Source organism: Apium graveolens, chromosome 10 (genome assembly GCF_009905375.1).
Source record: "Apium graveolens cultivar Ventura chromosome 10, ASM990537v1, whole genome shotgun sequence".
Taxonomy (NCBI): domain Eukaryota; kingdom Viridiplantae; phylum Streptophyta; class Magnoliopsida; order Apiales; family Apiaceae; genus Apium; species Apium graveolens.
In genome coordinates, this window is record NC_133656.1 from 86,067,707 (window position 1) to 86,082,199 (window position 14,493).

Below are 14,493 nucleotides of genomic sequence, written 5' to 3' on the forward strand. Positions count from 1 at the left end.
ATCGGCTAAAAATCGATGTCAAAGGGGGGGACCTTTCTCTACACCGACGAAGACATCGGTCAGGATTTTTTTTTACATCGGCTAATAACCGATATCTATTCCAGTTTTTCACGTAGTGTGAGTCGTTCAACTAAATCAAAATTTGATCAAACAGTCTGAACAACAAATACCAACTAGTTCAGTTCAGGGGAATTCATTCATCAATTAACAAATGGGCTATTAATTACACTTTGTTTGCTTAAACTTTAACATTTTTGCACAAAATAGCTAAATCTTTATTTGTGCTAAAGTGATGGCCATTTGTTGAATTTCTTGATATTTTAATAGTTTTGTGTCCCTTCCGTTAGTTGCCTCGTTTAATATTAATGATTGTATCGTGTAATTTTATTTTTTTTAATTAATAAAAATTAATAAATCATCAGTTCTGCTCAAAATTCGAACGAAGTCCTTTGAGCCAAACAGGAAACACTCGAATCAGATCCAAACTCAATAGACCTAAAAGGATATTACTCAATAACATGATACAAAACTACTATACTCATTAAACGCCTCAAACATTAACAATCGATCAAAATAATGAAGATCACCGAAGAAAATATACGAAACCCGATGACTCAAAATTATGCACAAACAACCATGATAATCATATGAATAGATTTGTTGATCTAACTATCTACATTAATAAATTCAACAAAAAAACTGAAATTGAAACCCTCAATTCGATGAAAAAAACTAAATCGAAAAAATCAAAATAGTTCTTTCTCCTTTGGTATTAGATAGATTATGCCTTGGAATTCAGTTTAATTACGGCAACGTCAAAATCTGAGATCAATAACACCAATATGTCGTCTTCGATGGGTAAATACTATCAAGAACCCTAATTTGGGAGAATTTCCAGATTTTTGGTGATTTTTTTATTTTTATTAATTAAGAAAACAGAAGAAACTCATACACCCGTTAACATTTAATGGTCAACTTAAGGGAGGGATGCGGAGCTTCCAAAATACTGAAAAATTCCAAAATCAGCCATCAATCTAGCACTAATAAAGATTTAGTCATTTTCGTGCAAACAATTGAAGTTCAAGCTAACAAAGTGCAATTAAGTCAAAAAAAAAAGTTAACTTAGTGATGATTAAGTGGATTATGTGGGGACGGATATTAAGAAAAAAATAAATATAATTGATGAGTTAATTTAGTGTTATCATTTCAACATACTAAAAGAAAAATATGTTTAATACTAAATGTACAAAATTGAGTATCAATACGTGTTCTCAAATGACGTGTTATTGATAACTTGGTGTGTAGAGATATCTTTATTGGTAAATATTTTGTGAAAGTAAGAGTCTTCATTATTATAAATTGCACTGTAACCCATGAAACCATGTATGTAATATTTGGAATCTCTTTTGGAAACTGATTTAGGACATTTAGCAATTTTTGTTTAAAATATTTATATTTAAATGTAATATCAACAAAAAAATTATTTACATTGTTGGAACGGAGGGACTCTTACTTAATACCATGAATAAATAATTTTCAGAAAATTAATGCACGGAACTAAAGTCATCCCTTTAAGGTCATACATTATCCATTGTTCATTCGTAGGTTGTTTTTGCTAGAGCTAATCGACAAAAATGCTAAAAAATAGTTTAAAATTTCAAGAAATATGAAACATCACCGGGAAAAAAATGAATTTTGAAAAGTCGGAAGTCTCTTTTAGGTAAAGAGTGCGAATCTATAAAAAAATTATTTCCACTATTGTGCATGTTGATTATGCAGTTATTGCGGTTATTTTTTTCTTTCAAGAAATGAACCGACCTCTTGGAATGAGAGAGAGTAACATATCGACTAAGTCAAGCGAGTCTTGAACACATATATGGATTAGTCAGGTAATGATACAAATATGAAATATTAAAATTTGACATAATATAAGTAATATAGTATACGTGGTGTTTCTATTATTCAATATTAAGTTTATTTTTTAATAAGAAAATCAGTGTTGATGAAAGTTTTATTTAATTTTATAATAATCAGTTTTATACCTCGGTTCGTCCTAATTATTTCTTATTAAGATACTTTTCTGAGTGTATGTATCATTTGTTATTATCTTCAAAAATGAAATGTCATTCCATTCCTTATTAGCTTTAAGATTTTTAATTTACTTGACTCTAATCGCATTTATAAAACTTCTTACTTAATCCAACTGTTAAGTATTGAGGGTGAGATTAATTAATGACGAATTTACCTACATTTTTTTGTCTTTAATTTTTTTCAATCCAACAGATCAAATCCTGAGACAAAAAAAATAAACTTGTACCACATGAGTTCATCGTACTCTAATAGTATGTATGAAAAGAAAAGAAGTAAGACAATTCACTAGTAACCTTTATTTGTATAATTATTTATATAAAATTTATGAAATCTAATTAAATCAAAAAAATACTATTCATGAAAGTTATATGCAATATTATAAAAATTGCTATCCGAATGTAAAATAAATTCAAAATTATATATTTCATATTTTAAAATAATTTCAGTATTCGTGCAAGTTCGCCCGAGAAATTATTTGGATATATATACAAGGTCGTGCGTCGCACAAGTTTTTACGCTAGTCTTTAAGTTAATTATCATAAATATTATGGAATATAATGTATGATTCTTTAGATTATAACCGAATAATTATATATAGTGGTGTCTATGGATCAGGTTAGTTGTTGAAAACATTTTTGCAATCTACTTCAATCAAATCGATTTGAAAATTTTCAAAGCGACCCAAAAGAATACTCATAATTCAATCATGTTTATCGTGCATCTGTTAGGTAATGAATACAACACAGAGGGGGTGAATGTCTTTTGGATTAATTTTAAGTTTTTTGAACTGTTATGGATGGTAAACAAAGTAATCTTACTGTAGAGATGATATGTTTTAACAAGAATAATAAAACATTCACATGAACACACTATATTTCAAAACTCACTTAATTTTATATTAAAGTCGAGTATGTCTTGCTACAAATTTTTGAGTTCTTTGTTGATAAAGAACTCAGCTTCTCTCTTGAGAGTTACAAGATTTTTAGATCTATTTGTTACAATTCAATACAAAAGCATCCAGTATTTACTTTATAGAGCATTAAACACTGGTTTTGCACAGCATGCAATAGCATGTACTAAACCCTACTTTAAGTTAACTAAAACTTTCTATTTATGGCTTACTGTATCTTTGTAAATCGTGCATGTTTGTGACTTTACTTTGTTAGTTAATCTTGGCATTTGATCTTGTACTCTTCAAACTGCTTTTTGTAGACTTTTCAAATTAGTGATTGATTTGTTTGTTGATTAATAATCTTGGATATTTAATTGTTCTGCATTCTGTACTTGAGTTTTACATCGAGATCTCCAGTTTGTTATATAGAGAACTCGACATCTCGATAAGTGTAATGGCTTATCGAGATATCTTATTACTCTATAGTTGTTTTGACTTATTGAAGTCTCTGAGTTCTCTATAAGAGAATTTGGCTTGTCGAGGTCTCTAATCTTCATGTCTTCATTTTAGCTTATCGATATCTCTGAGTTCTCTAGTGAAGAAATGACTTGTCGGTATCTTAGAGATCTCTGGTGATAATTAGACTTATCGATATCTCAAAGATCTCTAGTGATATTTTGACTTATCGATATCTTAGAGATCTCTAATGATAATTAGACTTATCGATATCTCCAATCTTCATGTCTTCATTTTGGCTTATCGATATCTCTGAGACTTCTCTATAAGCTTTTCTTGACTTCTCGATAAGTCATTTTGGAGTTCTCGAATGACTTCTTTATAAGACTTAATCTGTGACTTGTAGATTTCTTGACTTAGAATGTTTTTCCCAAAATAGATTTATTCAACTCCAAGCTTCTTCACATTGTCTCTGAGGCATGATCTTCATGATCTTCTTCCAGAGTTTATTCTTAGGCTTGAGACTGTTTACAGAAAAATACTCCAGTTTAATCTATTTACACTTTTACATACTTAAGTGATACAATACAAAATGCAAACTTAGATTATCATACAACTTACTTAGGGTTGTCAATTTGACTTAGTCTTGTTATAGTACAGGCATATCTTGCACAACAATCTCCCCCAATTTGTGAGAAGATTGCTTATCACAAATTCATGTCTGTTGACAAGACTAACCCCAAGCTACAATGAACAATAAATCTTTACAACAAAAATTGACAGAAATACAATCTTTAACATTGAGTGGTTATAAAAGTTTTAACAAGGCATTCATTACATAAAATCTTCATAGCCTGACTCCTTACTAATGTGATCCTTAAGAGTTACTAACACTTCCATTTCTTTTATAATTTCAGTTCCTCTTAAAGCTTTCACAAGCTTGAGCAACTCATCTAATGAATAACCATTTAAGTAACCAGCTCTAAATCTGGAGAATCTGCCAACTTTTATTTTCAGAAAATGTCCATTTTTGGAAAGTCTGCTCATCCTTTTTGCTTTAAGCTCATTTGATCTTTTCTCAATCCTTGCAAGTTCTTCTGCATACTTCCTATCTCTTTCTTCCTTTTCAGCCTTTGCCCTTACAATTTTCTCATCTCTTTCTTTCACCCATACACAATATACAGCTCTCCAGAACCTTGTGATTGTATCTTTATCCTTCATCAAACTGATCACTCTTTTGAATTCTGTGGTTGTAAGTGTGTCCATTAGGTTGCTTCCAAGTAAAGTGAAAGAGCCATCATCATAATAAATTTTGATTTCTGTATATGATACAACCCAGAATCTGACTATTTCTTCAGCTAGCTGTTGAAAATATTCTTCATCCGTGAGGCACCAATTTAGTGGCAGAAATTCAGATTGATCATAACAATTCCAGAGAGATCTTTTAGTAACTTGCAGTTGCTTTGTTTTTCTCCCAACATATTTGAAGTGGATCTTGGTTGGTGGTTCAAATGAAGGTAGGTTTTAGATTTTCTTTAGGCTAGTCTGGCTGGTATTGATTGGGATTTTGAGAAAAGAGTTTGCAGTTGGCTTATATAAGAATTTTGGCTTTGAGGTGAAGGATGGTTGAGTTTTGAGCTAAAAGCTTTAGTGGGTTGAGCTTGGTTAATTTGGATTGTTAGGGATTATTTTTGTGGTCCTGAGCCATCTTCCTTCTTTCATCCCCTTTCTTCCTCTCATCTTCCTTCTTCTTTTCATCTCTTTTTTTCTCCTTTTCTTTGTTGCCAGTTGCTCTAGAATATTGACTTGGATTTGAGCCAGAAGGTTTTTGCTCATCATGCTTCTGCTCATCATCATCCTTGTCATCTTTTAAATTGAATTGTGAGGTTGGCAACCTGGTGTCAGCATTTTTAAGATACATTTCAAGAATTCTGATCATTTCTTCACTTTCAATTTTCTTGTTCTTTTTGCATTTCAAATCAGATTGAAGTGTCATAATCAACCTCATATTTCCTCTAACACAGTTCTTAGGAATATTGAAGATCTTGCATTTCTTGGTCTGAGAGTAGATGTAGGTCACCCCCTTGTTTGGATATAGATAAGCTTCAGGAAAAATATCTATTTGAGCATTTTTTAGTTCATGAAGCAATTGGGTGTCCTCTGTGATGACCACATGTACCTTGTCAATCACTACATCCAGCTCAGATGCTCTTAAGGTTTTGAGATTTGGAAGAGACACATGGAGACATCTGTCCACACCAGCATCATTGATATTCACAACAATCCTCTTTTCTAAATAGTTATCAATTCTCACAACCACTGGAGTTGATGTTCCTGGCCAATGATCTTTTGTAGGTGATATAGTTGTTTTGAAGAGACATCCTCAGGACTACAAGAACTTCACTGAATTCTTGATCTTGATTTGGTCCTTCTGTAGCCTTTTTGAGTCTATTTTTTTCCCACATCTTGGAATTGTTGAGCTTGTGAAGAACTTTGACCATGCTGAGTTGATGTGATAAGCTCCTTAGATTTATATTTACCAGCATCCTTGGATTGTTGAATCCTAGCTTCAATCTCTCCTTAGTCTTGGAAACATGCATGCGTAGGGGAGTTGGTAATTCTGGCCTTATAGCTTCAGGAAATGAGGGCAATGATATGTTGAGCTTCCCCATGATGGCTCCCAAAGCCACATAATTCTGTATTTGGAGATGCTTGTGAGAGTCCATCAGGGTTTTGATGTCTGTTTGTTGACTCTGCACCAAAGATGTGAGAGCATGTACTTGTGCACTTAGTGAGTCATTTGAGATTTGGAGAGAAGAGACTTGCTGTTGAAGTTCTTGAATTTGCATGGTTGATGAGAATTGAGATGTGGAGGAAGTAAAGACCCCAAAAGTATCATGCACAGCTTCTTAACTTCTTCCATGAGCAAGGCTGAAGGAGTGTATCTGCTAGAGTGCATCTAATCCTGCTTCAGTCTTGAGTCATTGGAGTGAGTGATATGTTTTTGAACTTGGTCATGCAGAGCTATTAATGAGGTTCTTAGATTTTTGACACTAGATTTCACTCAACTAAGATCATACCTAGACATTTGATCAGCAAATGTTATGAATTTATTCTTGATCTCTGTCTGTGAGAGAATGATTTGATCCATATTTTCTCTAACCATCTTCATTATCTTGTCTTGATGCCCAGTTAGAGTGATTTGAAGTGCTTTTCCAAAGTTATGGAAAGCTTTGATTTGAGCCTTGTATACTTCATTTACTGCATCATATACTTCCTGTGGGGATAAGGATCTAGCATTGCTCCCCAAGATGGTTATATACTCTTCCCTGAATTTAGCTAGCACAACATCCATTTCAATTGAGAACTCCCTATCCAGCCATGCATCACAGTTTGCATCCTGACCAGCTTTATCAACAATTTTAGCATGTTGTTCTTCAACATCTGTCTGGTAGGATAGCATGATGACCTGGTAGTCTTGATTTAACATATTGGATGTGAGAAGCTGCTGTGATATTTGAGCAAGGCCACCAAGTTGGTCAACCATTAGATCATCAACTTTGGAAGGTTGAGATGCAGCTTCTTGTAGCCATTAGGAGATGAGGTGAGGTTTTTGTGGTTGAGAAGTGGAAGGTTGGTTGATGGGTGAGAAGGAGATAGTGTGACAGAACCACCTGTGACTGGAGTCACAGTTTTACTCACTGATTGCTCTGTGGTTATGACAGGGTGTTGTTCTCCACTTGTGGTGGGAACCTCCAATTGAATTGGAGGGGATTTGACTGGGTTACTATCATGTGCACGGCCTCAAACCCTTGTGCTTCTTGCAAAGCACTGTCACATGAATGTGATGTTCTTGCCTCTCCCAAAGCAGGGTCATTGGCAATTATACTCCCAACATCAATTGTTAATGCAATTTCAGCTAGGGTTTTGAGGGGATTTGTTCCTGTGACAGGAACCTCTAATTGAATTGGAGAGGATTTAGATAGCTCCCCCTCAGGAGTACTACCCTCAAACCTTACAATCTGTGAAGACTGATTTGCACATGAATGTGCATCAGTAACTACCATGGGGTCTTCAGTAAAAACTGATTAATCCCCCATATTTGTGATGGTGTCATCAAGGTCTACCCCAGCTAGTAGCCTCTCACCATCTAAATTTGGTTTCTGGGTGGTGAGAAAGGTTTCTTGAACCAAGTCACTTGAGTGGGGTTGCACTTGAGGATTAGATTCAAGTGCTGTGTAAGAAGAAGAAATTTTAGAAATAAGAATTTATTGTTCAGAAGTGAGTGTTGGCATCTCTCCTTGAATAGATGAGGGAGCTTCAAGGGATGTGCTCTCCTTGTGTGTGCCATCCTTGTTTCTCCTTCCTTACAATTGTATTTGTTCAAGTGATGGTTGTGCAGACTCTGTACAAGGTGCATTTGGGCTAATGCTTTTTCAATAGAGACATCCTTTTGAGAGGGTGCCTCTAGAATTTGCTTTTGTCCCTTGTTTACAACTACATCCTTTTTAGAGGATACAGAGGTGGCTTGAGTGGTTAGCTCTAAGTTTTTAGCCTTTTTTGGTTTTCTTTTGACCAAGGGTGACTCAGGTTCTGTCTGTTCCTCACTACTCTCATTTATAATTGGTAAGGGTGCCTGCTTTCTCTTCTTTTTACTCACTTCACCCTTTTGAGAGGATGAAGTGGTTGTCTTCCTAGCAGCTATAGGTATAGAAGAATGGGTCTCAGCATTGGAAGGTCCCTGTTGATGTTCCTGCGTTTGTACTTCCACAGGTTCAGGGACCATTGATGTACTAGATTGAGCATTTGTCCTCATGTGGGTAAGGGTAAGTTTTAAACCTCTCCATCATGAATGGAGTGATTTTGAGACTTACAGTTACCTTGTTCTTTGTAACTAGTGATCCAAATAGAATTTTGGACACTTGCTTACAATTGTCTATTAATGATCTCTCTACACCATCTATCAAATGTATGTCATTTACTTTATAGTTCAAAGCAGACATAATGAATCTAGGAAGAAATATTTCCTTACCTCTTGATGCTAATGACATTGTTAGCCTGGTGCTAAATTTCTCCAATATGTAGTGTCCTACATTGATCTGTTTGTTGCGAGCCATTGAGTAGACCAGCTTCTGGACAACACTAGAGATGTTGTCAAACCCAGACTTTCTGCAGGTGAAAACTCTTATCACTGAATCAATGAGAAAATACCATTCCCTCCTCAGGTTCTTCTTGTTCATGCTTGCCAGATTAATCTTTTCAGAGTAATTGATGAAGTCCATGAATTCATAAAGTTCATCCTGAGTTGGAGCCTCCACCAGCTTGTCAGTAGGTATGCCTAATGCCATGTTGACATCATTCTCAAAAATCTCCACCTGTTAGCCCTTGATTGTATAGTTTATCACAATTGATGCAACCTGGTTCTCATGCACAACTGTTCTTATCACTGCTGTATTCCAGAAATCCAACACATCTAAGTAGAATACATGATTAGCAGTTAGAGCTCCCACAAAGTATGTTTCAGACAGAAATTTCATAAAGCTTTTGAAAGCTTCAGGAGCTTGATTTGCATCCAGAAATGCAAGAAAGTTGGTTTCTTTTGGGATAAAGGGTACAATAATGTTTGATGCCATTGAGAGGAGTATGAAGTTTAGTGGGTAAGAAAAATTGAAAAGAAAGAGTTCGAAACGAGAGAGAAATCAGTTTTGATTTGAAACTTCTAGGTCACTTAGAGTTCTCGAAGGCGTAAGTATGTGTATGTCGAGATGTCTGGGTATTTATAGTAAAAGCAAATAACTTATCGAGAACTCAAAAATAAATGTTTGGAATTTTCTTATCGAGAAGTCATTTTGAATAGAGAATTACATATCGAGAAGTCATTTTAATTTACTCTTTTAGAGAACTACAACTGACTTGTCGAGATGTCAAATAAATACTCAGTTTGTCCAAAGTGGACTGAATTGTTCCCAATTTTTATTTGAATAAATCCAAATAAAATCTGAATAAATTTATCATGAGTAATTTACCAAAATAATTTATTGAATTAAATTATTTCAGTACTGAGTTATTTATAAGTCTAAAATTATACTTGTAGATAACTCTGTGAGTTAATACTTATAGAGAACTCTATAATAACTTATAGATAAGTCATAATAAAGCTTATCAAGAAGTCCATCGAGAAGTCAGAAAATTGACTTATCGATAACTCACTCAAGAAGTCTTAAAATAACTTGTCGATAAGTCTAAGTTCTCTATATACTCTTGATCACTTTGATTCTGCCTTGTGCTAATTTTACATATTGACAATGTAAATCAACATTTAGACAGTTTTCTTAAATTGAAATATTCCAAGCTAAATTTTGGATTTTGAAAAATAAATATGCAGAGATTTCTGAAATATTTATAATTCATATTTTAGTTAATCTCTAATTACTCAAATGAATTTTGATTTATTAGAAATTAATCTGCTACAAAACACTAGCTGAGTTCTTGCCTTAGGATGAAGAATTAAGCATTCCAATTTCACCTACAAGTCTAGTGAAAGTTGCTTCATCCAAAGGTTTAGTATAAATGTCAGCTAATTGTTTTTCTGTTGGAACAAAAATGAGCTCTATGGTACCATTTGTAGCATGTTCTCTAATAAAAAGGTACCTTATATCAATGTGCTTTGTTCTAGAATGATTGACTGGATTAGCCACAATAGATATAGCACTAGTATTGTCACACATAATTGGAATTTTGTGTAACACTAGGCCATAGTCCATTAGCTGATTTCTAATCCAAAGCACTTGAGCACAACAACTTCCAGCAAATATGTATTCAGCCTCAGATGTGGAATGTTGGGTCCCAATGAGTTTGTAGAAGGGGGGTTGAATACAAACGTTACCAAATAATCGAATAAAATGCGGAATAAAAAATGTGAAACAAAATTCAAGTTAAATAAAAATATTATTAAACTTGAAATGTGTTACAACAACTGTATCGATTACAAGGTATTAATCTCAAATCAATTATCACAAATCTAGAATAAATTCGACATGAACTTTTTCTATTTTTGCAATAATTAGAATCAAATGCTAAACGCGATTTGAGATTAAGTTCTAGGGATTTTAATCCGCTAGATTGATATACAAGAACAAGATAAAGATTTCTAGTGGATTAGATTTAACATTACAATCTAGAAATTATGATTTTGAATAAAGCAGATGAAGGATGTTATATTTTTCAGAGGCGGCTGCTCTTTGTTCTTGTCTATTTGTTTGAATGATTGAGTTCTCTTTGATTTGCTGCTCTCTGCTTCTATTTAATAAATCAGCTGAGTTGAATTGAATTGGCATGACAATCCTTTAGCTTGTATGACTTTCGGTAGGACAATTGAGAATGAACTAGCAAGACAATCTGAATGAACTAGCAAGACAATCAGAATGAACTAGCAAGACAATCAGAATGAACTAGCAAGACAATCAGAATCCTAGAGTGACTTTCGGTGAGACAATGTAAAATGGCCTAGCATGACAATCGGTATGACAATCCTGATTGTCATGCTAGTTCATTTTCAATTGTCTTGCTGATTTAAAGCTTAAATTTAATCCAATTAAACTTCTGAAAATTCCTAAAATTCCTAAAATTAAATCAGAATTAATTAATCAATTAATTCAATTAATAAATAAATTATTCTTCACAGATATAATTTATTTTCTTAATTAAATTAGATGACTTAATTAATTAATAGAGAATTAATTCTAGTCTTGAGCAGCAACCATTCTTCTGCAAATCTTCTGAAAATCACTGAAAATTATGAATCAATTCCATCACTTCAACGTTGACACTCGATGTACTGTCTGGTTCATGAGTGACTAACTTCCGTGACGTTTCTTCATGTCTTGACTCTGACACTTTGATTTTCTTCAGATTAAATCCTTGTAATTAATGATACTCTGACGAGATCTCTGTCACTTGATTAAATCCACAATCTTGACTTATATCACTGAGGCATGATCAATTTCTTGAACTTCTTCCAGTGAATTAATTCCTCAAGTCTGTAGATGAACCTTGTCTCTGAATCCTTTGACAGATATTACTTTGCGAGATCTCTCTGACGGTCGATCCACTATTTACTTATTACATTCTTATTTGAGTTGAGTTGAATCCTCGAATATACAAATAGGCTATGACATATGACTTACAATCTCCCCCTATTTGTTTGTTAGACAATAACACACAAATACCTAGAGGATAACTCAACTAACAAATAAGAAAAAGATATAAATATACATGCAAAGTAAATAGTAGAAAAGTTCTGGACTAGATTTAACATTTTCCAGATTCCAAGTAGATGTTCCTCTAGACTGAACATATCTTCAAGTAGTTCCATCTTCATTTGTACAACCACATTTCCTGTTGAGAAGCCCATATCTCTTGCTTCTCCCCCTATGAGAATCAACTGATTAAAGAAGATCACCTTCGTTTTACCACCTCTCCCGTACAATAGGATCCGCAGATAAAAATCAATGGTACTCCCCTAACAGCTTCTTCCCTTATCAGAAAATCACCTTGTGTTTACCACCTCTCCCGTACAATAGGATCCGTAGTTAGAAACAACAATGGTGTGGTGTAGTGTACATGTAGGATCTTTTTCTTCCTCCCTGCTATTTCTCCCCCTTAGTTGAGGAATCCTCCAAACTATTTCTTAAGCTTTTATCTCCCCCTTAAAGAAGGAATGTATGCCGTCGTCTGAAGGAGTTCTCATATTTCACTTGGATGGAAAAGAAATAACAAGTAGTTTCTCTTTCTTCCTTACTGTGAGTGTGTGATTGTGTTTTAGTGTACCTCACATGTGTTTCACTCTTCTCTCCACTCGTGTTTACACTCAATCTCACAAGTGTATCACTCCTCTCATAGCTCCAAAAATCAGCTGTACCTGCAAGGAAAATCACCTTAGCCATCCTTTAAGGAGGTCACAGGTGGTGCAATGGGAGTTCACAAATCCCCATCCTTGTTAAACTCGTCAGATGAATCTGAGTCATAATCTACAAGTTGCTAGTTTCCCTTTTAGGGTTCCAGATTTGAATTCTGGGAAGGTAAACAATGATCCAAAGAATTTAGCATAAAGATCAAGGTTCCCTTCTAATGTCTGTGAAGACATTTCCTTGTGACTCATCAGGTAATATCTGAATCATTGTCAACAAGTTGCCGATCTGCACCTATGTCAGATCCACTATCCGCAGATGCATCCAGGGGATTTAAGCCTGGGGAGGTAGACACTGACCACTGACATATGGCTTTTGGATCAGTATCCTCTCCTAACACCTGTAAAGGCAATTGGTCCACTAACGAACCTTGAACAGTCGAATCTGACCTTAAAATGGTCGAAACTCTTGTTTCCGTCAACTCATCCTTTGTGTGTGTAACCTCTCCTTGTGCATCAAGAATTGATTATATTTGAAGTGGTGACACTACATCGGATACCTTGGCCGACAGGCAAAATTCAATAGACTCACCCTGTTGAGAGAATGAATCTAGTAACTGTTTTTGTGCCTTTTCAGCCATTACATCTTTTTGAGAAGATGTATGGGGGCTAGCAGTTGTCTCGGTTTAAATACTACTCATCTATGTATGAGACAGAGCTACTGGGTTGACTACAGAACCTTCCTTATGTGGTGCACTAAGGCACTATCTCCCTCACGCTCATTCATACTACATTTAGTGGTAAGAGAGTGTTGGTTGGTTCTGTTTTTGTGTTTGTCTTTACAGTCTGGGATAGATGTTGTGGGTTTTCAACCTCATGACTGTCAATGAAAGAAAGTCATTGGAGACTGAACCTGTAACACAGAATATATGGTAATAGAGAGAAAATGATTTACAATAGTGATTTCAAAAGATTTTACATGAAATAAGAAATCACTAATGTAGAAAGAAGTTTGATTTTGTTTTTCAATATGAATGAGTTTTTGATAAAACATTGATCACTTAGGGTAAAGTCTAAGTAATTCTCATTCATGTCAAAAGCTTACAAATATCTGCAACATAATGTTAACAAGATATCATTGACCGATACTTGTCAAGTACTTTAGATACTAATTATTATGTTGCATAATCAATATACCACTGCACATATAAAACAATATGATTGTGCTTAGTGATAAGATAGTTATGAATATGACGACTCTACTAGTTCATATAAAATTATAACTTCTGTTAGAGTGCCATACCATGTCCTTGACGATTGCTTGAGCAGTACACTAGTTCATACCAACCTGAAGTGAGATTGTGAAGAAGAGATTGCATAGTCCAATAGATCTGCAGCTGCAAAGTCCATGAACTGTGGTGCACTGACTTCCTCTTTTAACTCACCAACCAGGAGTACACTTGTACACATCTTACTAGAGTACAATTCCAAGTGTAATGTGCAGCAGGTGTCTGATATGTCGTAATATTCTCAAGTCTAATCACTGGTGCTATATGTTGGATACTGCTTCCTGATAATAACCTAGCACAATATACAAAATTACAATGATAACATTCCCAGCTTGCAAACAGCCATATCCCTCAGATAAACCTTTGCTGTTATCTCCAAAGGTAACCATGGGGCCAGCTTTCTCAACCACATTTGATAGCAGGGCTCTATCTCCGGTCATATGTCTTGATGATCCACTGTCAAGACTCCACACTACCGGTTATACCTGTTTAATGCCCTGCACTTCAAATGGATTAGACCTTCTTCGGAACCCAAACTTGGTTGGGCCCGGCATACTTGTAGAACTGTCCTTTGTCAGACAAAACAACATTTTTAATTTTAACGATCTCAACATTCTCAATGACTGAACATTTGACCTTGTAAACAGCCTTAACAAATTTCTGTTTAAGCTTAGGCACAAATGTCTCCTTTCTAGCCTTAGAAGGACTAGCAGTCTTAGACCTATCATGCTTCTTGTTATTCACATGCTGACGAGGAGTAGTCTTATCACTAGACACATACTTACCATTAAAATAAGCATACATCATATTAAAAGCACAAGACATACAATTAGCAACACCACATGCTTTATGAGAGT